Below are 25,075 nucleotides of genomic sequence, written 5' to 3'. Positions count from 1 at the left end.
GGTCACAAATGTTGATGTTTCTGCACATGAAAGAGCGACAATAATCATGGGAGGGATTTCAGAGGGATGGTGTAGGAAAGAGCTTTCAAAGTGCCTCCTGCTAAATTAAGCGAGTCTTAAATGTTTAAAGGAAAGAAGAGAAGTGCATTGCTGGACGGAATGACAGAGTATTACAGGTGCAGCATTTATCTGTATGAGCGATCTTGCCCCTGGCGAGTTGGAATATCCGTCTTGTGAGTAGTTCCCTTCTTCTAAACGAGAAATTTTTGGGTCTCTTCTGAACGGAGACAAGCTTGTGAGGACAGGCTCATGTTTGATGAATGTAGCCCTGCTCTAAAATACAGAAAAGAGATGCTTGATTGGGGAGGGGAGGGGGAGAGAGCATGTATAATCTCTGGGTATAAACCTGACGTAATATGAATTAAGCAAAAAATTAATCTGTTGGCTCGTTCAGAGAAATGTTTAGAAGAAGGAGAAAATTTTCTGACCAAGGGTTAATCCTTTTGTAATTCTGACATTTGGAGACCAAGAGCATCCTATATTCAAGCTTCAGTAGCTTTCTAAATAACTTGTTGAAGGTTGCCTGGGAAATGATGTGTTGATGTTCCAGCAGAGGCGGATACAAGGCCACAGGACTATGTCTGCAACTTTTTGCAAAATTAAGTTACAGTTGCTGTTTGCAAATCATGGCAGAAGAAATCTTCCAATAGATGCCACTTACTCAGTCATGTGCCCACACCTCGATACTTCTTATGTTAACATTGTGATTATATTTTGGGCCGTCCTTTGTTTTGCCCTTGAAGGACAAAGATTAAGTCTTAAATGCAGAAGTCAGAGAAAGAGATGACACATTTCGCCTGGCCTAGAATATTCATTTCGTCTGGACTAGAATACTCCGGATCTGCCGAGTTAGGTGCATGCAAAGCTGGATAGCCTCCAGCTACAGACCAACCCCCAATCCATTATCACTTACTGCAGATTAAAGAAGAGAATTGACGAACCCCGTAATGTGCTGGGCATTTACACAAATTGTCTTTGGAATTCTCACAACACTGAATAGAAGGTATTAGCCCTGTTTTAATAAATAAGCAAAATAAGGTTCAAATAACTTTACTTGCTTTCCCGTGACCATTGGCTCAAAGGAACTAAAGCCAGGGTTCTTGAACTGAACTGTGTGATTTCAAAGCCTGAGCAAGACTCTGGTCCTGGCTTCATGCTGGGTGGTTGTCTTTGGGGGAAATAATTAAGCTGTATAACACCTAGCTTTTGGCTTCCTGTTACAAAGTCTCCTCTCCTTACCAAATATAGACTTATTATCATGAAGATAGAACATAAAAAGCACAATCCAAGGAGCTGAGAAAGCAGAAGAATTGAATACAGCTTTTGCCCACCAGCGCTTCACAGAGTATCTGGGGAAAGAGAACCCAAATATGAAACAATAAACAACAACCTAAGAATGGTGTTGGGCTGAGCAACCAGAGAGCAGAAAAGACTCAGAGGACAGTGACAGAGACTCTCAGCAACCCCCTTGCCCATTTCCCCATCCTTAGTAAGACAACTCCCCCTGCCCCTCCTAGCTGGGACTACAGCCACCTGGAATCCAGACTACATTTCCCAGCATGTCTTGCAGCTCAGTGTGACTAAACGCTGTCCAATGGGATGAAAGCAGATATGACAAATGCAACTTCTGGGGAGGATTCTTAAAGGAAAAGAACAATACCATACGTCATCCCTTCCACTTTCCTGCCTGTTGGCGCTTTGGCATCCTTCTGGAATCATGAGGCTGGGCCGGGAGTGGAAGTCACTCAGGGCAGAGCTACAAGATGAAGGAAGCCCAGAGATCTGACTCTGTGTGGCGCAGCTTCTGCTCTGGACTGCAATCTCCATTCTTTTATGTGAAAGAGAAATAAATGTCTATTTAATTTAAGCCATTGTTATTTTGGGTTTTTGTCATATTTAATCAACTACTAAAAGGGCACAGTTCTATTGCTCCTCCTCCTTTCCCCCCAGGTCCTACTGTGTGTCTTTTAGCAAGTCCCTTAACCTTTTCCAGGGTGGCTGGAAGAACCCAACGAGACAAACCAGTGAGAGAGCAGAAGAAAGCACTTGGAGATTTTAGTTGGCCTGTTGTGATACAGTCTGGCGGGCCGAAGGTGGGTAGGGGGGCTTTCGGGGCGTCTGGGGGGTGAAGAAAACAAAAGAGCTATATAAACAAGACTAGTCAACTCACAAACTTAAAATGCTTTGAGAGTGCAGAGAAAAGAAAATCTGTGTGCTGGAGGAAGTGGTTAAAGATTTGATTTAGGAGATGAAGTATGAGGTGGACCTTAAGGAATGAATCCAATTTAGTTTGTAAGTTGTGACTCTTTCGTTTTTCTTTAAGCTTTTATTTTCATTCCAGTTAGTTAACGTACAGTGTTATATTAGTTTCAAGTGTACGATATAGTGATTCAACCCTTCCGTACATCACCCAGTGCTCATCACAACAGGTGCACGCCTTCATCCCCATCACCTATTTAGCCCATCCCCCCAACCCCCCTCCCCTCTGGTAACCATTAGTTTGTTCTCTAAAATCAAGAGTCTGTTTCTTGATTTCTCTCTCTCTCTTATTTTTTCCCTTTTTTTGTTTGCTTTGTCCCTTAAATTCCACATATGAGTGAAATCATATAGTATTTGTCTTTCTCTGACTAATTTTGCTTAGCATTATACACTACACCTCCATCCAGGTCATTGCAAATGGCAAGATTTCATTCTTTTTTATGGCCAAGTAATTTTCCATATATCAAAAAACACTGATAAATATGCAAAGAATAAAGAGAAAGGAATCCAAATATAGCACTAAAGTAAAACAGCAGCACACTAAAGAAAGACAAGAAAGGATCAGAGAAAATCTTCAGAAACAACCACAAAACAAGTAATAACACGACAATAGATATACATCTATCGATAGTTACTTTGAATGTAAATGGAGTAAATGCTCCAATCGAAAGACATGGGGTGACAGAACGGATAAAAATAACCAAGACCCGGGCACCTGGGTGGCTCAGTTGGTTAAGCGACTGCCTTCGGCTCAGGTCATGATCCTGGAGTCCCGGGATCGAGTCCCGCAGCGCTGCTCCCTCTGACCCTCCCCCCCTCATGTGCTGTCTCTCTCTCTCTCTCTCTCTCTCACTCTCTCTCTCAAATAAATAAATAAAAATCTTTTTTTAAAAAAAGAACCAAGACCCAACTATATGCTGCCTACCAGAGACCCATTTTATTTTTTTAAAGATTTATTTATTTATTTGCTAGAGAGAGCACGGGGGTGGGGAGGGAGTGGTGGAGAGGTAGAGAGAAGCCCAAGCAGACTAACTTTGCTGAGTGTGGAGCCTGATGTGGGGCTCAATCTCACGACCCTAAGATCACAACCTGAGCCAAAGCCAAGAGTCATCCGCTTAACCAACAGCACCACCCAGGCGCCCCCAAGAAACCCATTTTATTTTTTTTATTTTTTTTAAGATTTTATTTATTTGAGAGAGAGAGAACGAAAGAGAGCACAAGCAGGGGGAGGGGCAGAGGGAGAGGGAGAAGCAGGCTCCTCACTGAGCAAGGAGCCCGATGGGGGACTCGATACTTGATCCCAGGACCCCAGGACCATGACCTGAGCCGAAGGCAGAGGCTTAACCAACTGCACCTCCCAGGCGCCCCCAAGAGACCCATTTTAGACCTAAAAACACCTGCAGATTGAAAGTGAGAGGATGGAGAAACATCTATTATGCAAATTGTTGTCAAAAGAAAGCTGAAGTGGCAATACTTACAACTGTGACTCTTTCAGCTACAAGTTACAGAAACTCAACCTAACCCTGTATTTAAAAACAAACAAACAAACAAACAAAAACAGTGGGCACCGTGTTGGTGGTTGGGTCATGTGATTAAGAAGGCAAGAATTAAGCTCAGGGAAGGCTGGATTGAGACCAAATGATGTCATTGAGATGTGGTCTCAGCCCTGCTTTCCTGAGCTCACCCCATTGTCAGAAGGCAAGTGGTCCCATCTGGCAGCCGTGGATTGACAGTCCATCAGCCAGGTGGCTTGGGTGGGAACTATCTCCTTCCTTAGGGCTGCACAGAAGTCCTCAACCTACCTGACTCCCCGTAACTCTGCTTCTGCAGACCTCGGCATGTTCCCACCCCTGGCGTGGGTGGGCAGAGAGCTTCTGTGGCCCCAGTCCCTCCCCAGTGGCCCAGATTGAGATTTTACAAAGGGTGGCTGTTTGAAGGAAAAGCAAGATGCTGTTGGTGGTAGAAAGGAAATGGATGCTGGGAAGAACGTTGTGCGGATTTCAGGGCAGAGGAGAGGAAAAACAGAGATGCAGAGTCTGGAAGGAGTGGGACAGAGTAGGCTGAATGGAAGAGAAAATTCAGGTCAGCAAGAAATGCGCTGGCAGGAGACCCCTTCTTCCTCACTGTATCGGTTTGCTAGGGCTACCATAACAAAATAGATGGCTTAAACAACTGAGATTTATTTTCTCCCAGTTCTGGAGCCTAGAATTGCAAGATCAAGGTGCTGGCAGTGTTGGCTTCCCCTAAGGTCTCTCTGCTCGGCCTGCAGGTGGCCATGCTCCTACTGGTCTCTTCACAGGCTGTCCCTCTATTCATGTGCACCCCTGGTGTTTCTTCTGCTTCTCATAAGGACACTAGTCATATTGGAGTAGAGCCACCCACATGACCTTATTTTATTTTATTTTATTTTATTTTATTTTATTTTATTTTTTATTATTATTTTTTTTTAAGATTTTATTTATTTATTTGAGAGAGAGAGAATGAGAGACAGAGAGCACGAGAGGGAAGAGGGTCAGAGGGAGAAGCAGACACCCCGCTCAGCAGGGAGCCCGATGTGGGACTCGATCCTGGGACTCCAGGATCATGACCTGAGCCGAAGGCAGTGGCTTAACCAACTGAGCCACCCAGGCGCCCTATTTTATTTTATTTTATTGTGGGGCTTGAACTCACGACCCCAAGATCAACAGTCATATGCTCTTTTGACTGAGCCAGTCAGGCACCCCATGACCTCATTTTAATCTAATCAGCTCCTTAAAGGCCTTATCTACAAATACAGTCACCAATACAGAGGCATGGGGTTTAGGACTTCACCATTTGAACTGGAGGTGGGGAAACATAATTCAGTCCATAACACTCAGTGTTGTCAACAAAGGCACAGAGGAAACACATAGATCATGGATTTCTCATATAATTATAGAAAATGTAATGATTGCAGCTGAATGGTGTGGGCGCACAGTTCTCAGCAAATCTTCTGTGTTACCCTAAATCAGTAAAAGCTGCCATCTTGAATGATAAATCTGTCCTCTGTAGCCACTAGCCTTCTAGAACTCTTAGCCTTCTGGAATGGCTCTGCAGTGGCCTGAATGCTTCTGCCTCCTCACAATGCTTATGTTGAAACCCAATGCCCAATGTGATGGTGTTTGGAGGCGGGGGATTCGGGGATTAATTAAGATAGGAAGGCAGAACCTTCATTAATGGGACTTGTGCCTTATAAAGGAGACCCCGGAGAATTTCCTTGCCCCTTCTGCCCCATGAGGATGCAGTGGGAAGAGCCATCTGTAAACCAGGAAAGGGGATCTCACCAGACACCGAATCTGCTGGCACCTTGATCTCAGACTTCCCAGGCTCCAGAACTGTGAGAAATACATTTCTGCTGTTTTTAAGCCAGCCAGTCTATGGGAGTCTAACATAACAGCCCGAACGGACTAAGGTTCTAAACCAGTGCATAGCCAAAACCAACCAACCAAACAAACCAAAGAAATTAAGACTAGCAAATCAAAGGTGTACTTCCACAAATGTTCTGCAACCAGAGGGCTACCTGTGGGAAGGACAGTGACACTCCATGCCTTCCTGGGCAATACCAAGACGTATAGAGCTAGGCTGGAATGAAGACCCGTCACCTCATACAGCGTTCTCTCCAGAGGAGGCACACAGGGAGCAATGGTTAGGTTGAATTTCTCTGAAAAGAAAGCAGAGGGACCCCTGGGTAGCTCAGCTGGTTAAGCTGAGTCTGCCTTCAGCTCAGGTCATGATCCCAGGGTCCTGGGGTGAAGCCCCACATGGGCTCCTTGCTCAGTGGGGAACCTGCTTCTCCCTCTGCCTGCCACTCCCCCTGCGTGTGCTCTCTCTCGACAAATAAATGAAAATCTTTAAATAAATTAATTTATAAGTAAAAAAAAGAAAAAGAAAATAGAAAGAGGGAGAGGTGGTGTTATGAGTTGCCTTTGTTCTGACAACGGACATAAAGTGGAAAAACCTTCAACATCTGGGGCAGTGGGGGATGGAAGTGGAGGGTAAAGACACCTGCACTTTAATTCGGAAGCCCTTGGAGCCCTGTGCATGAAATGAGATACCTTCCAAATGTATCCCAAGAGGAGGGGAAATGGGAGGAGGAGAGGGCAATGGATTATGTTTCTTGGTCACCAATCAAAAAACGAGACTCTCGCCCAGCCTCATCCTGTGGTGATGATTCTCTCCCCATCCTGTTTCTTTTTTTCACAGCCCTTATAATTGTTCAATTCCTTTCTTCTAGTCTACCCCCACCACCTCCAGAATATAAGCTCTAAGACAGAGGGACTTCTTTGTGGTCTTTGCTATGTCTTCAGTACTCAGGACATAGTAGGTGCTCAGAAAACAGTGTTGAATGAATAAAGGAGAAAGCAAAGACTGTCAAAGACTTCCTTAATAAAATAAAGGTAACCGTGCCCAAATAATCAATAACTCTACAGAGAGCTTGGCAATTCAGAACGCTTCATTCCATGAAGATCATGCATAATTAATATATGTATTTTGGTTAGAAAATTCGTGGTGGTATCATGAAAAATCAGCTTTAGTTGTTTCTCTGTTTCTTTTGCAAAATTAATAGCAAAAACAGGGGCGCCCAGGTGGCTCAGTTGGTTGAGCGTCTGACTCCTGATTTCATCTCAGGTCATAAGTGAGATTGAGCCCCACCATGATGGGCGCGGTGCCGGGCGTGAAGCCTGCTTGGGGTGCCCTCTCTCCTTCTCCCTCTGCTCTCCACCCTCCCACTCTCATGCACTCTCTCTCTCTTAAAAAAAAAAAAGAGGCAAAAACATAATTTCTTGGTTGCTTTTATTAAGCTTTTTGTGACCATATGTATTAACCACGTCTTTTATATTCTGTTTTCTAATGCTTTGACCTCTGGAGCCTTGTGACCCTGGAGGGACTTCCCTGCCGGGGTGATGAGCCAGTTCCTGGAGATAGTAAACAACTCACCCATGAGCAGGATTTTTAAACACAAATCAACCAATCCAGAGCTCATACCCCAATACTGCTTGATAGGGCTCTCGAACTCTTGGTCACTCACTCTCTACTGCCCTAATCACCCCAGAGCCAGGTACTGGACAACTAGGGACGGACCCTATGCCCCAGAGCCCAATGAAATTAACCAAACTAGTCAATCCTAAACCTTTTTACCCTGCCTCCCCATTCCTTCCCACAGAACCCACAATAAAGTCTCCTGCCCACAGTTTCTCCCTTCCCTGCTGTTCCTAACCAACCCAGGTGCTTCTGTCTGTGGGCCCCCTGTGTGGCATGCACCCCCTCCTTGGGAGTTGTGAGTAACAATCCATATTTTCAAAGGCAATTGTCTCCTGATCTGTTGACCTTACTGTACCTCTAATTTTCTATGAATATACAATATTTCAAAAACAACATACCAGTTATATACTCGGTGATAAGTAACAGAAAACCCAATTCAGGGGCGCCTGGGTGGCTCAGTTGGTTAAGCGTCTGCCTTTGGCTCAGGTCATGATCCCAGGGTCCTGGGATTGAGCCCCATGTTGTCAGGCTCCCTGCTTAGTGGGGAGCCTGCTTCTCCCTCTCCCTCTGCCCCTCCTTCCACCCAGCTCGTGCTCTTTCTCTCTCTGAAATAAACAAATAAAATCTTCAAAAAAAAAAAAGAAGAAGAAGAAGAGAGGACGAAACTAACAAAGCAGCTGTAGTATCTATCACATTTGCAAGTAAAACCTATCTTTGGTGGCTTTTACTAAATTAGAAGGGGACAATTCACTTCTCATGAAATGTGATCCTGATTTCGAGATGGCCATTTAAAAAAAAAAGTCATGGGGCGCCTGAGTGGCTCAGTTGTTCAGCATCTGCCTTCTGCTCAGGTCATGATCCCAGGGTCCTGGGATGGAGCCCCACATCGGCCTCCCTGCTCAGCATTGGGCTCCCTGCTTCTCCCCCTCCCACTCCCCCTGCTTGTGTTCCCTCTCTCGCTGTGTTTCTCTCTGTCAAAAAAAAAAAAAACATTACAATTATATTTTTCATTTCTATCTTACATTTGCCTGTCTCATCTTTGAAGGTTGTAAACTTGATGGGAAAAGAGGTCATATGCTTTTATAGCATAGCGGTATTTAAAATGTCAAGCACCAAAAAAATCAGGGTACCTTTTAGCCTGAGAATTTTAATGCATGTTTATTGCTTTTCTTCAACAGTTTCTCTCATCCCCCACACACATAGACGCTAGTCCTCCCTGACTCCCATCCCCAGACACACACATATTTAGTCCAAGGAAAGATGCGCTATCAAGCAAGAGCACAAATCTTCAGTAAAGTATCAAGGAAGGCTAATGTAATTAGTGTCTAGGGTGGAAGAAATGAAAAAAAGCATGTAATGTAGAAAGGTTATTTGTGATCTGCTCCTTGAAAAAAATGTCTGCTTGATTTGTATCTTTCTGTGGCTCTCTACAATAGAGGTTCACTCCCCTCTGCCACAGACCCATTTCCAATCACTAGGCTCGTGTGGATTTATGCTCTCTTCCTGATTTAATAGCAACTCCCAGAAGTGCTTTTCAGCATCACAAGATGGAGAATATACTAGACATTCTGCAAGCATAGATCATATTTATCACCAAATTCGAGATAATTGTGAGCAAAGAAGAATAATTATAAAATTCACATATTATGCTACTGATTAGCCCAACCATAATGATTTTTAATATATGGATCATGCCTTGATTTTTGCATTTGGTGAAAGTAATACATGCTATGAAAACAGGACTAGTAGGGAACATATTATTTGTTCCTTCCAACAAAAGCAGAATGAGAAAATGGATGTGAAAGCACTTTGTGAATCCTAAAACACTCTACAAATGCAAGTTATTGTTATTGATTTCATTAGTTGTTAAGCTTTATTGAAGGGAAGAAAGATAAGAAAACAACCGCATCGGTTAGCTCACTTTCTTCCTTTACTGTCATTCTAAGTACATTAGAGTTATTTACTTGTTTTCTAGGTATTTTAACATGTTCAGGTGGCAAAATCTACCCTGACGAATGTTTTCACAGTACAAAAAGTGGTCTGCTTTCAATGCAAATTTTGAAATGGACAAAAGACTTGAACAGGCATTTCACAAAAGAGGTCATACAAATGACCAATAAACATATGAAAAAATGTTCATGATTAATCAGCAAGAAAATGCAAATCAAACCCACTTTATTTATTATTAACTACACGCCCAACAGATTGGCTAACATTGATGAGAGCTACCAATATTGAGAACTGGCAAGTATGTGGAGCAACTAGATTCTCATAGACTGCCAATGGGGGTGCAAAGTGGTACCTTTTGAAAAAACTATTGAGAGTATCTGCTATGGTTGAATTTATGCACCCCTTATGAGTGTATTATATATCCCAGGTATCTATCTTTGGTGGGCAGAATAAAGACCACCCTCCTTCTCCAAAGCTATCCACCTCCTAATCTTGGGAACCTGTGAATTTATTATTGTACATGGTGAAAGGTAAATTGCAGATGTGATTAAGGTTACAGACCTTGAGATGGGGAGAATTATCCTGAATTATCAATGGGCCCAGTTTAATCACATCAATCCTTAAAAGCCCAGAACCTTTCCCACTGTGGTCAGAGAGAAAAGCTATAATGAAGGAACAGACAGAGATATATGGCCAGAGAAGGATTTGAAGGCATCTTTGCCAATTTTGAAGATAGAGACAAGGTCGTAAGCCAACAAATGCACAGGTCACTCACTAGAAGCTGGGAATGACTCTCAGCTGAATCAGCAAGAAAATGGAACTCAGTCCTACAGCAGCAAGAAACCGAACTTGCTAACAACCCAAATAGGTGAGATCATGCCTGGTGAGACCATGGCCAACTTCTCACCTACAGACCTGAGAAGTAACAAACAGGTGTTGTGTTAAGTGAGAACTTCCTGGTAATTTGTTGCAGCGGTCATAAAAAGCAAATACAACACCCAACAGAAATGTGTCTGCGCACCAGAAAATGTGTACAATAGTGTTCACAGCAGTATTATTTGTTAAGAGCCCCCAAGTGGGAACATCCCATGTGGCCATTCACAGAATAGGTAAATAAAGTGGCCTGGGGATAGAATGGGAATGTGGGGAGGTGAGAACAGAGGGTGGTGACAGCCCCCAGATGATGTTTGGTGGCATTTCTCACAGCATGAGTGGAGTATGGAGGACCGTGGGGGGGGACAGACTGTGTGGTTTCATGTATGTATATAAAGCTCAAAACCAGTCAGAACTTTTTCCACTGATAGAGGTCAGAACAGTGTCTTTATTGGGGGGAAGACTAGAGGAAAGGCACAAGGGGGCTTTTGGAGGTGCCAGAAACGTCCTATATTTTGATCTGGGGTGTGCTTTTCTGCATATAGGTTATACTGCAGTTTAAAAGTTCATATAAAAAGTGATCTGTTTAGGGTGGGGGGATGGGTTAGCCTGGTGATGGGTATTAAAGAGGGCACGTTCTGCGTGGAGCACTGGGTGTTATGCACAAACAACGAATCATGGAACACTACATCAAAAACTAATGATGTAATGTATGGTGATTAACATAATAATAAAAAATTATTAAGAAAAAAATGATCTGTTTAAATTATGGAATGTTAAAAAAAAATGTACCCTCCAGACCACTTTGTAATGGTTATCTTTTCCCTCTCATTTACTCTTTGGCTTCCCTGATTTTTCGTCATGGAATATTCCCCTGAGGTCAAAGGAATAGGAAAAGCCAGTGAAATGCCACCAAATATCAGGACACATTTGAATGAATTTAAATGAATACACTTTCTCACATTCTGCTTTTAAATTGTATTCATTTGTTTGTTTATTTTTTTTTCTTTAATCAGTTTCTTTTCCCCAGAAGCAAGTATTACATTGTTACCATTCTCTTCTATTTCCTTTCAAAGATTTTTCAATCACATTGTGTGTGTGTGTGTGTGATTTTTTCTTTCTTTTTTTTACATGAGTATAAATTATACATTTGGGTCTGTACTTGCTTTTCTCACACATGAGCAGAATCATAATATTTAATAGCTGAGTAGATGTTGAACCATCAATCATTTGACTCAATTCCCTATTGATGGACATTTAGGTTGTTGCCAGTCTTTTGCTATTGTAAACAACAATGCAATAAATACCTTTAAATGTCCATTATTTTGCATAATCACAAGTTACTTTTCAGTAATTTATTTCAAGTCAGTAATCAATGGTGTTAACTTTTTTTTATTTTAAAAATGGACTACCTACTGAAGAGAATACTCTTATTAACGAATTCATTCATCCAAAGATCCTTCAGTACCTAACTTCAGGTTAGACAAAGCCTAAACAAAAAAAATTAACCATACATCTATAAAGGATATATTTTTTAAATGATGTATTAGTTTCCTAAGGCTGCTGTAACAAAGTACCACAGATTGGGTGGGTGGCTTCAAACAACAGAAATTTATCATCAAATAGTTCTAGAAGCTAGAAATCCAGAATCAGAGTGTTGTCAGAGCCATGCTCTCTCCAAAGTCTCTAAAGATAAATCCTTCCTTGCCTCTTCCAATGGCTTCCCACAATTCCTTGGCTTGTAGATATATCACTACAATCTTTGCCTGCAGCTTCGCCTGGCTATCTTCTTACAAGGACACAAATCATATCATATTAGAGGCCCACTCTACTCCAGTATAACCTCTTCTCAATTAATTATATTTGCAATGACCCTTTTTTCCAGATTAGGTCACATTCTGAAATACTGGGTGTTAGAACTTCAATATATCTTTCGGGGGTAGGGGAAGTAAGACACAATTCAACCCATGTTATGGACTGAATATTTGTGTTCCTCCAAAATTCATATGTTGAAATAACCCCCAATGTGGTGATATAAGAATAGTACATGATTTGGTACTTTACTGAGGAAACAAATAAATATTATGTATAAGTGTTGTCAGCATTCAGCAAATATTTGAAAAGTGCCTATGAGGTGCCAGTCCTTATTCTAGGAATTGAGATAGAACTCTAAAAAAGCAGGCAAAATTCTGTTATTTGGGGTCTCAGTGAGACAGACAATAAACAAATAAGTAAAATGTATCTTATGTTTAGACATTAATAAGCACTAAGAAGAAAAAATAGAGCAAGGAAGGAAAATGTAAAGGGTAGGGAGCTGAGTTAGAATCTGTGAGAGTGTGGTCCCGGAAGGTCACACTAAAGAGCCTCTTGCATAAAAACCTGAAGGAAGTGAGCCTTGGGAAGGCTGCAGGAAGAGGAAGTGCAAAGGCCTGAGTCAGCAGGAGCATATCCGATCTGTTTCAAGGAAGGGCCTGGGGCCAAAGAGGCTGCCGGATGGGCAGGATGGGCCAGGGACAGCAGGGAGGTCCCAGGGGAGAATGGAAGCCAGCCACACTGAGGCCATAGGAAGGACTTGGTTGTCCTCTGAGTGATGTGAGAGCGTCAGGAGTGTTTAAGCAGCAGAGTTGCTCCATCTGAACAGGTTTCAAAATGGCTGCTTTTTTAAGATCAGGCTGGTGGGGGGGGTGTCAAGGGTAGAACCGGGGAGACCAGTTTGGAGTCTACTGCAGTCATCCAAGCAACAAATGATGTGGTTTGGACCGGGTTTGTGGTGATGGGGTGGGAGGTGTAGTCCTGTTCTGACCCTATACAGAAAGTCAAATTGACAGTATCTGTGGTCAGACCAGGTTCAGGACGCAAGAGGGGAATGTGCAAACGTAGCCCAAAGGCTGCTAATCTGAGCAATCCAAAAGACAGAGTTGTCATTAACTGAGATGGGGACACTGCAGGAGGAACAGGCTTAAGGGAGAGTACAAAGTACAGTTTGGGACATACTAAGTCTGAGAAGGCAAGCATGAGTCTGGAAGTTCAGGGCAGCACCTAACTCAAGAGATACACTTTGGAGTCTAGCACATGAAGGGCATTGAAAGCCACAAGACTGTTAAAATCATGTAGGAGGTGAGTGTCGATCTCAAAAAAGGAAAATGGATCTGGTTCCTGAGTTTCAGAAGCCCATGGGACATCCAGGAGGAGACCGAAAATACTAGAAGAGCAATTTGACTTAAAAAAGAAAAAAGACATTTGCCAATAAGCAATAGCTAAAAAAAGGAAGTGAACCCTTGGGAACGCCAATGTTTACATGGTGGTTAAAAGGCTAGCAAACACAAATTTGGGAGTGGACCAGGGAGGAGGGGAGGGGACGGTGAGGAGGAAGGGCTGTCCCAGAGCCAGGAGAGTTTCAATGAGGAGAAAAGCAGAATGCCACAGAAAGGTAAGTGGGCTGAACTGAACAGAGACCACTGGATTTGGTAATTAGGGGGGTTTTGTTGCCTTTAGAAATCAGATTGCAGTAGATGGAGGAATAATTGAAGTGAGGAAGTAGGGTAATATTATCTGAAAGGAAAATAAACTCCATTTTCTGGCCTACCCATATGCCTCAGGTTGATAAATCACGGTCTAACTTCTTTTCCCTCCTCCTATGTGGAGATGTCTGGGCCTTCATTTAGTGCTTCCTTTTGGAGGATCGTGGCCTCCCAGATCTGCCTGACAAGTGCAGCATCGATGCAGATCTCTGTTCCTGAAATGCCTTGTCCTTATGGGTTCAAATGCCATCCATGGCTCAGATCCCAGCTCAAACACCACCCCTCCTGGAAGCTTTCTCCAGTCTTTCCAGTTTCGAGCTATCTTTTCCTTCCCTGAATTTATATAATATTTATCTGTACATCTCTTAAAGTACACTTGGCTTTAAACCCTTATTTCCTTTTATACATTTATTGATGCTTTTTGACTTTTCTTCTCTACTAGACTAAAAGCTTCAGACAGGATCCACGGTTGATTCACCTGATAGCCCCAAGGATATCACATTTCTTCACATTTACACTAGATATTAATATTTAATACATGCTGGCCATTCAATAAATATTTGTTTAGTAAATTAATATAGGGAGACTAACTGGACCCAACAGGATCACATAAAATAGAGTCCAACAATTGGCACCATGTGCATTTCCATAGATTAAATGCTCTTTTTGGATGAAAAGAGGAATTTCAAAGTCAGCAAAGAGTTAAATGCCAAGCACCTGAGCCAACCCAAAATCCAGAAAGTAATGTAGATGTCGGTCAAGAGTGGAAACACCATAGTAAATCATGGGCTATGGGCTGAATTGTGTCCCCCCCCAAAATTCATATGTTGAAGCCCTATTCTTCACACCGCAGACTGTTACTGTTTTGGAGATGAGGCCTTTAAAGAGGTGATCAAGTTAAAATGAGTCTCTTGTAGGGGGCCCTAATCCAACCTGTGTCCTAAGAAGAAAAAGAAATGAGACACACAAAGGCAATATAGGGAGGCCTTCTTTGGAGTCAGAAGTTGGAAAGTGTGACTCAGGGAGGCCATGTTTTCTGCCTACAGACAAAGACTAGTGTAGTGAATAGGAATGAGGCCAAGGGCGGGCTCTAGAGATGGAAAGACTCTGGAAGATGTTAAATCTCCTGGCTGCAGTCATTCCAATGGACCAGCTGGATTCTTTTTTTTTTTTTTTAAGATTTTATTTATTGATTTGAGAGAGAGAGCACAAGAGGGGGTAGAGTCAGAGGGAGAAGCAGACTCCCCGTTGAGCAAGGAGCCCTGGATCATGACCTGAGCTGAAGGCAGTCGGTTAACCCACTGAGCCACCGAGGCGCCCACCAGCTGGATTCTTGCTCTGCTACAGCCCCATTGCCCAACCATTCCTGGGGATCTGGAGCAAATAAATTCCAGTTTGGGCCTAAATTACTTTTTTTTTTGTAAGTAAGCTCCACTTCTAGTGTGGAGGCCACTGCAGGACTTGAACCCACGACCCTGAGATCAAAACCTGAACTGAGTTCAAGAGTCAGATGCTCAACTGACTGAGGCACCCTGGAGCCCCTGGTCTAAATTACTTAGTACTCAGGATTTCCCCCCTGTAATGAAGAGTCCTAACTCATTCAATATCAAACAACTATAGTCTTACTTACATATTGCCTTTCAATCGTGTTACCAAGTATGCATAATTTCTTATAGAATTGTAACTAGCAGCATTTTATGTAATTTTTATTTTGCTTTCTTTTAAAACAGCATATTACTAATTTTAATATTTCATACATTAACATCTGGAATGCATATTAATAATAATCAGTAAAAGTGCCATATTTAATATAATATATAACAAGACATGCTGCTACACAGTCCTCAAGGTCATCATGTGAATGCTTGTATAACATTCTCTCATTGCTAGGACAGTTAACAGTTATCCTTTATCGAATGCCCCTTAGATTTCAGGCACTATATATATTATAGTATATATATGCATGTGTGTTCCTCATAACCACCATAGAGGAATTATTGATTCCAGTGTAGCGATATAAGCACCGGCTTAAAGGGGCAATGAGACTTGCTCAAAATCATGTAGGAAGTCCTAAAGTACAGTTTTGGGCTGTCTCACTGCAAAGCCAGCCCTTCTTAATACCACGGTGTATTAGTCGGCTCTGGCTGCCATAACAAAACACCACTAGATAAGTAAACAACAGGTATTTATTTTTTTTTCTGTTCTCAATCAAGGCTGATGTTTCACCTGTATGCCCTGGTCATGGATTCTGACCATCATCCCCAGAATCTGGTTCAAATAACCCAGAGAAGGGAGTCATTGGTATGACCTGCTGTTCAACGGAACATAGGCAGGCGGCCAGGTCACAGAAGAGCACGACTGTTCCCAAGAGAACTGACTCAGGAGCAGTTCTCAGAAGGAGAATCTGCTCCTGGGCACATCAAAAAATACATGTCTACCAAATGTGTAGTTATGGCTTTTCTTTTCCAAATGTTAAAATATAATAACTTCCAAAAGGAAAAAAAAATGTTGGGGGGCACCTGGGTGGCTCAGTCGGTTAAGCGTCTGCCTTCAGCTCAGGTCATGATCCCAGGGTCCTGGGATCGAGCCCCGCATTGGGCTCCTTGCTCAGCTGGGAGCCTCCTTCTCCCTCTGCCTGCTGCTCCCCCTGCTTGTGTTCTCTCTCTCCGACAAATAAATACATGAAACCTTTTTTAAAAAAATGTTGGTACTAAAAGCCATCATTCTTAGTTTTACTTCTACTCTATCATAATTAGAATGTGCTTTCTGCATCTTTGTCCCATTTATCGTTAAAATGTGGTCACCATGTATTGAAAGTCCTCGAAGAAAACGGGGGGTTACTGGTGTCCAGCTTGGTGTCAGACCCTTCAGCTCTCCCCTTGCTGAACATCAAAATAGTTCATTCATTTGGTGATAGAACAGGCACATATTTGATATATCCAATTTCCTCCAAAATTGTCAGCATTTAGGTTAAATTTGATTGATTCATTCATTCCCACACATTAACTTCCCCAAGGCACTAACCACACAAAAACAGGACCCCACCCTACCACACAGACACATCTCACATCGTCCCCTTTTCCCTCAGCAGATGTAAATAAAATTTTTAAAGACAAATTTGCATACAAATGTAATGAATCTGTTTTAAGCTCTTGTGTAAAGTCCTTTAGAAAGAGCTTCCAAATTCCTACTCTTGAATATCCCCTGGTAGCTGGAGGAGATAATTTGACTGCTGAGATCTCATTCACAGAAGAGGCGAGAAAGAATGATTTATTTCTGGACATGTTGAATTTCACAGAATCCTTGGGTCATAATTGAGTGGTTGATTTCCAGTTCTTCCAAGCACACCCACACCATGGAGAAATGATTTTAAAAGACGAAGATTTAGTGAGGGCTTAATAAATTTTTCAGGTGGCTCTCAAGGTTTTCTTAATTTCCTATGTACTATTAAAGAGCGACACATGTCCGGGCGCCTGGGTGTCTCAGTTGTTAGGCGTCTGCCTTCGGCTCAGGTTATGATCCCAGGGTCCTGGGATCGAGCCCCACGTCAGGCTCCCTGCTCGGCTGGAAGCCTGCTTCTCCCTCTCCACTCCCCCTGTTTGTGTTCCCTCTCTCGCGTGTCTCTCTCTGTCAAATAAATAAAATCTTTAAAAAAAAAAAAAAGAGTGACACATGTCCTGTGGCTAGAATGCTCTGGTAATGCACCTGTGGACAGAAATGACTGTATAACACAATAGGATCTGCCTAAGTGTCCAAACAACAAGCAAACATAACTGAAAATGGCTAACAGCTGTGTAGAATGATCCCAGGGTAGCAGCCCTGACCCAAAGTAAAATGCTGCCGTAGGGACAAAAATCACAGAAACTTCCAGTGGGTGCTCAGGATATGTGTTCCAGCAGAAACCCCAGGGCTCTTTGTGGTTTGTTTCTTTCCTTGGCTTGTGATGCTTGCAGTGCGACTGCATTCCCAAGCTCATAGGACCAAGTACAGCAGAGAAAATACCCTATTACGTATTGTTGGTTTTTAAAGGAAGGCTATCCTAATAAACAAAGAAGCAAAAGTTAGAAATCATTCCCAGTCCAACCTGCCAGATACGCAGAACCATGAATGTAATAAAGAATGATATGTCACGGGGCACCTGGCTGACTCAGTAGGAAGAGCATGCGACTCTTGATCTCAGGGTTGTGAGTTCGGGGAGTCCCACATGGGGTATAAAGATTACTTAAAAATAAAATCTTTAAAAAAAAAAAGAATGATATGTCAGGGTCATTTTATAAACATTGGTTTAAAATTTTGCTCATAGAGAGCTAATTCATTATGGGTTCATTATGGTTTCTTTAATACCTATATTTTACAGTATATGGCTCCTGTCTTATTCTCCCTGGGGAAAGGTGTCTTGCTCTTTCGTGAGATGAAAAGCACAGCAGCCTAGATTTGCAGTCAGTATGCCAGAACTTAGCACCCCTCCACACTTCCCTCCCTGAATGTTTGGAAATTAAAGTCATTAATCTTTTTCTTTCTTTCTTTTAATCATAAGGGCCCTACTGGCATGGTGATTAGCAATTTTAGCCTAAAAAAGAAAAAAGAAAAAAATTCTAGCACAGCTGCGAGAAACAAAAAACAAAAAGGAGCAAACAGAACAGCTGGGAAAACCTGATCTATTTTTGCTTTCCATTTAGTTGGAAAACAAATTCCCTTTCGGAAAGAATTCCGCCCCCCCCCCCCCCCCCCCCGCCAAACCAATCCGCTCCATGTATCTTCTCTCTTTTCCTATAGCTTTCATGTGGTTTTTCTTTCCCTAATGCTGTTGTCTTTCCATTCAATGGGCATTTCCTTAATTTTTCATTCATTTAGCAGATACCCATTCTATGCCTAGTACAGGTGAAGTACTGGGCTGGGCACTGTGGGGCCGTATAAAGAGAAATTAAGCTGAAGTACTGATACCAAAAAGTTTATTATCGTAGTAGAAGATCTGACTGGTACATAAATGAGAATAACCGAAAGTAAAAGGTGGAAAGGGACCAAGTAAATATAAAGTGACATAGAAACTCAGAAGGAGAAAGATTCATTCCAGCTTGAGGGTTCAGTGAAAGTTCACAGAGGAGGTGTGTAGATAAAGGGCATTCCAGGCAGAGCAAAAACAGCGAGAGCAAAGGCATGGAGGCATTTTAATAATTTTTAAAAACATAGAGAGATTGAGTGACTAGAGCAGCAGTTCTCAAAGTGTGGTTTCCAGACCATCGGCATCTGCATTCCCTGAGAACTTGCTAGATAGGTCGCTCATGGCGCCCCACCCCAGATCTTCTGAACCAAAATCTCTGTGGTGGGACTCAGCAATCTATAGTGTAATAAGCCTCCAGGAGATCCTGGTGCATATTCATGTTTGAGAGTCACTGAATGAGGGCATATGACATGGGGTGTCTACGAGGTGGGACATCAGCTTTAAAAGTAAGATTGGAAAAATGGGACTACATCAAAGTTAGAAACTTGTGCATCCAAGGACGCATTCAACAAAGTAAAAAGGCAAGCTCCAGGATGGAAGAAGACACAGTTGACCCTAAAATGAGGAGGAACTGCACGGGTCCACTTATATGTGAATTTTTTTTTCAATAAATATATTGGGAGAACTTTGGAGATTTGTGACATTTTGAAAAAAACCCAAAGACAAACCATGTAGCCTAGAAATATTGAAAAAAATTAACAAAAAATTAGAAGCTAGGTATGTTATAATACATAAAATATATGTAGATTTTATCATTTATTATCATAAAATATACACAAATCTTTTACAAAAAGTTAAAATTTTTCAGGTTTCATGCACACAAGCATTTACAGACTCTACATTCGCAGTTGAGAAAAATGTAAACAAACAAAGTTGCAGAATTAAATCATAATTGCATAAATTAACTGTAGTACATTCTGTCCTATTGTAATAATTTTGCAGCCACCTCGTGTTGCTATTATGGCGAGCTCAAGAGTTACAAGCATCAGTTGCAAGTATCTGCTTAAAATGCATGTGATGCTAATCATCTACCTGTGAGCAGTTTGTCTCTCCAGTAAATTGCATATAACAGTGAAGAGTGATCACTTGTGGTTCTCCCTATTAGTAGTTAAGTTTCGGGGGAATCCAAAGTTATACACGGTTTTTGAACTGCAGGGGGAGGGTGATACTCCTAACCCCTGGTGTCTTTCAAGGGTCAACTGTATTTGCAAATCATATATCTCAGGGGTTAATATCCAGAATGTATAAAGGATTCCTATGGGACACCTGGCTGGTCGGTAACGCATGCAACTCTTATTTTCAGGGTGGTGAGTTCAAGCCCCACATTGGGCATAGAGCTTACTACAAAAAAATAATAATAATTAAAAAAGGATTCCTGGGGCGCCTGGGTGGCTCAATCAGTTAAACGCCTGACTCCTGATTTTGGCTCAGGTCATGGTCTCAGCGTCCTGAGATGGAGCCCCTCATGGGCTCTGCACTGGGCATGGAGACTGCTTGGGATGCTCTCTCTCTCTCTCTCTCTCTCTCTGCCCCTCCCCCCCACCTCCCACTCTAAAAAAAAAAAAGGATTCCTATCACTCAAAAACAAAAAAATCAAATAACCTAATTAAAAAGTGGGCTGACTGGGGCGCCTGGGTGGCTCAGTTGGTTAGGCGACTGCCTTTGGCTCAGGTCATGATCCTGGAGTCCCGGGATCGAGTCCCACATCGGGCTCCGTGCTCAGCAGGGAGTCTGCTTCTCCCTCTGACCCTCCCACCCTCATGTGCTCTCTCTCTCGCTCTCTCTCTCTCTCGCTCTCTCAAATAAATAAATAAAATCTTTAAAAAAAAAAAGTGGGCTGACTGGCTCAATGGGAGGAGCGTGAGACTCTTGATCTCGGGGTTGTGGGTTCAAGCCCAAGTTGGGTGTACAGATTACTTAAAAATAAATAAAATTTTTAAAAATAATAAAACAAAATAAAAAATGGGCAAAAGACTTGAATAGATACCTCTCCAAAGGTGGTGTATAAATGACCAACAAGTATATGAAAAGATGTTCAACATTAGTAATTATCAGAGAAATGCAAATCAAAATCACAATAAGATATCGTCTCACACCCATTAAGATAGGTACTATCAAGAGAAAAAGGGGAGGCTGGGTGGCTCAGTGGGTTAAGCTTTTGCCTTCGGCTCGGGTCACGATCCCAGAGTCCTGGGATGTAGCCCATGTTGCGCTCCTTGCTACGTGGGGAGTCTGCTTCTCCTTTTCCCTCTGCCCCTTTCTCTCTCTCTCTCTCTCTCTCTCTCTCAAAAATAAATAAATAAATCTAAGAAAAAGAAAAAACACAAAATCAGTGTGGGTGAGGATGTACAGAAATTGGAACACTTATACACTATTGGTGGGGTTATAAAATGGTACAACCTGTATGGCAGAACAGTATGGAAGTTTCTCAAAAAATTAAAAATAGAAGCACCGGGCACCTGGGTGGCTCAGTTGGTTAAGCGACTGCCTTCGGGTCAGGTCATGATCCTGGGGTCCCGGGATCGAGTCCCACATGGGGCTCCCTGCTCAGCAGGGAGTCTGCTTCTCCCTCTGACCCTCCCCCCTCTCATGTGCTCTCTCTCCATTCTCACTCTCTCAAATAAATAAATAAATGAAATTTAAAAAAATAAAAATAGGGGCGCCTCGGTGGCTCAGTCGTTAAGCGTCTGCCTTCGGCTCAGGTCATGATCTCGGGGTCCTGGGATCGAGCCCCGCATCGGGCTCCCTGCTCGGCGGGAAGCCTGCTTCTCCCTCTCCCACTCCCCCTGCTTGTGTTCCCTCTCTCACTGTGTCTCTCTCTGTCAAATAAATAAAATCTTAAAAAAATAAAATAAAATAATAAAAATAAAATAAAAATAAAGTAGAAGCACCATAGGATCCAGCAATCCCACTTCTGGGTATGTATTCAAAAGAATTAAAAGATATTTTCACACTCATGTTCGTAGCAGCAGTGTGCACAATAGCCAAAGTGGAAGCAACCAAGTATCTATTGGTAATATAGATATGGATAAACAAAATGTGGTATATAAAGACGATGGAATATTATTCAGCCTTAAAAATGTAGGAAATCCTATCACATGCTATGATGTAGATGAACTTTGAGGCTATTATGTTAAATGAAATAAACCAGTCACAAAAAATACCAATACTGTATGATTCCACTTGTGTGGTGTGTAAAGTAGTCAAATTCATAGAAACAGAAAGTAGAACAGTGGTTGCCAAGGTCTGGGGGGAGGGGGAAAATGAGGGTTGTTATTTGATGTATATGGAGTTCCAGATTTGCAAGATGAAAAATCTGTGGAGATCTGTTTTACAACAATGTGGATATAGTTAACACTACTGAATTGCATACTTCAAAATGGTTAAGATGTTAAATTTAGTCTTATGTGGTTTTTTAAATCACAATTTAAAAAGAAAAGGAAGGCTGGGGTAAGTGAGGGTTTGGAATTCTACCTCCTTTTCCTTCCTTCAGTCTATTATGAGTCTATTACTCCTTTCTTTTCTTGCATCTGGTCCTGGGGTTTTCTTTGTGGGAAGTTTGTTTTGCTTTGCTTGGGGCTTCTATTGTTTTGGGGGTGGTTGTTTGCTTTTTTTTTTTACCACTAACTCAATCTCTTTGTTATATTTCTTTTCTTTTTACCTTTTTTTTTTGCCTTTGTTATATTTCTATCGAAATTTTCTATTTCTTTTTGAATCAGTTTAGGCAGTTTGTATCTTTCTAAAATTTTTTACATTTCATATAGATTATCTGATTTGCTGGTATGCAGTTGTTCAAAATAGTCCTTTATAATGCTGTTTATTGGAGCACCTGGGTGGCTCAGTTGGTTAAGCGTCTGGCTTGGGCTCAGGTCACGATCCCAGGGTCCTGGGATGGAGCCCTGCATCAGGCTCCCTGCTCACACGGGAGTCGGCTTCTCCCTCTGCCCCTCCCCCTCCCCTTGCTTGTGCTCTCTCTCTCTCCTTCTCTGGCTAGCTCTCAAATAAATAAATAAATAAAATCTTTAAAAAAATAATACTGTTTATTTCTTTAAGTTCTGGCATAATGTTTCTTCTTTCATTCCTGATTTTCATAATTTGAAACTTCTCCCTTTTCTCTTGGTCAGTCTAGCTAAAATTTTGTCAATTTTGTTGATCTTTTCAAAGATAAACTTTGGTTTTCTTGATTTTCTCTATTGTTTTCCTATTCTGTATTTCATTTATTTCCATTACAATCTTTATTATATCCTTCCTTCTATTTGCTTTGGGGTTAGTTTGCTCTTCTTTATCCCGTGTCTTAAGGTGGAAGTTTAGATTACCGATTTGAGATCTTTTTTCTTTGTTAGTCTAGCCATTTACACTATGAATTTCCCTCTGATCAGTGCTTTAGCTACATCCCATAAGTTTTGGTATGTTGTGTTTTCATTTTCATTTATCACAAAGTATTTTCTAACATCCACTGCTATTTTTTCTTTTACTCGTTGTTTTTTTAGGAGTGTGTTGTTTAATTTCCACAGATTTGTGGATGCCCCAAATTCCTTTCTGTTACTGACTTCTAATTCCATTGAACTGCAGTCAGGGAATATATATTTTGTATGACTTTTGTTCCTTTTAAATGTTTTAAGACTCATTTTATGGCCTGACATTATGGCCTATCCTGGAGAACATTCCATGTATACCTAAGAAAAAGGTATCTTCTGCTGCTATTGGGTGGAGTGTCCTAACATCTCTGTGCATTAGTTCTAAACGGTTTATAGTGTTGTGTATTCTCTTTCCTTGTTGATCTTTTGTCTAGTTGCTCTAATAGTATTGAAAGTGGGGTATGGGAGTCTCCAACTACTATTGTTGAATTGTCTATTCCTTCATTTCTGTTGGTTTTTGTTTCCTGTATTTTGGAACTCTGTTCATTGCATATATGTTTATGTGTTGGTTTGCTAGGGCTGGGTGGGTGGGTTTAAACCACCACAGAGTGGGTGGCTTAAACAATAGAAATTTATTTTCTCATGGTTCTGGAGGTTGGATGTTTAAGAGTAAGGTCCCAGCAGGGCTGGGTTTTTATTGAGAATTTGTCCTTGATTGCAGATGGCCCTCCTCTTGCTTCTTTATATGATTGTCCCTCTGTGCAACCCTGGCGTCTCTCCTTGTGTCCTAACCTTCTTTTTTCATAAGGACAGCAGTCAGATAGGATTAGGAGATACCCTACAGGTCTTATGTTAAGTTAATCGCTTTTTTAAAGGCCCTATCTCCAAGTACAGTCACATTCTGAGATACTGGTGATGTAGGATAGCTGGAAGAAAGGTAGGCAGGGACAAGGCTCTGCCCTCCCCCCAAGAGGAAACTACCCTTAAGGATTTTGCACCTGCCCTGGAAGGAGCCCTCCATCCTTTCCCAGGTGATAGATAGATGTCAAAAACCTGATTGGGTGACATGTGCATGGAGGGTTAATCAGATTTTTTTTAAAACAGCCCACCAACAAGCCCATAAAAACCCCTAGACTTAGAAACTCAACTGGCAACCCTCTTGGGTCCCCTCCCTCTTCAGGAGCTTTGTACCATCACTCAAGAAACTTTGCTTTGTTTCTCACCACTCTGTCTGGTCTACCTCTTCATCCTTCAAAGCAGCGTGACCAAGAACCACGGGCATTAAAGGAGAAGGAAATCCTGCAACACTGGGAGTTTGAACGTCAATATGTAGGGATGCCTGGATGGCTCTGTTGGTTAAGCGTCTGCCTTCAGCTCAGGTCATGATCCCGGAGTCCTGGAATCGAGTCCCATATTGGGTCCCTGCTCAGCGGGGAACCTGCTTCTCCCTTTGCCCACTGCTCCCCTCCTGCTTGTTCTCCCTCTCTCTCTGACAAATAAAGACCTTAAAAAAAAAACTTTAATATGTAAATTTGGGGGCGGGGCACAATTCAGTCCATAACAGTTTATAATTGTTGTATCTTCTCGATGGATGTCTTTCTTTGTCTTTATTAACATTTTTATGTCTTAAAGTTTATTTTTGCCTGATATTAGCATAGTTATTCCACTTCTTTTTTAGTTACTGTTTGCTTCTACTTTCAATGCACCTGTGTCTTTGAATCGGAACTGTGTCACCTGTATGTAGATAGCAAGTAGTTGGAATACGAGCTTGTTTTTATCCATTCTGTCAATATTTACTTTTTGACTTGAGTGATTAGTCCATTTATATTTAATGTACTCACTGATAAAGTAGGACTTATGGCTGCAATTTTGTTATTTGTTTTCTATGTCTTATGTCTTTTTGTTCCTCTATTCCTCCATGGCTATCTTCTTGTGTATTATTTTCTAGTGTTTCATCAATTCCTTAGCTGTTTCTTTTACTGTTTTTTATGATTTTTGTTTTGTTTTTGTTTTTGTTTTTTCATTTTTAGAGAGCACTTTATTGGTCTAAA

This window comes from Eumetopias jubatus, unplaced genomic scaffold (genome assembly GCF_037043125.1).
Source record: "Eumetopias jubatus isolate StellerSeaLion01/CBP00866 unplaced genomic scaffold, mEumJub1_p1.0 scaffold_6, whole genome shotgun sequence".
In the NCBI taxonomy this organism is placed as follows: Eukaryota; Metazoa; Chordata; class Mammalia; order Carnivora; family Otariidae; genus Eumetopias; species Eumetopias jubatus.
The sequence above is the reverse complement of the archived record's forward strand: the minus strand, read 5'-3'. Positions refer to the sequence as shown.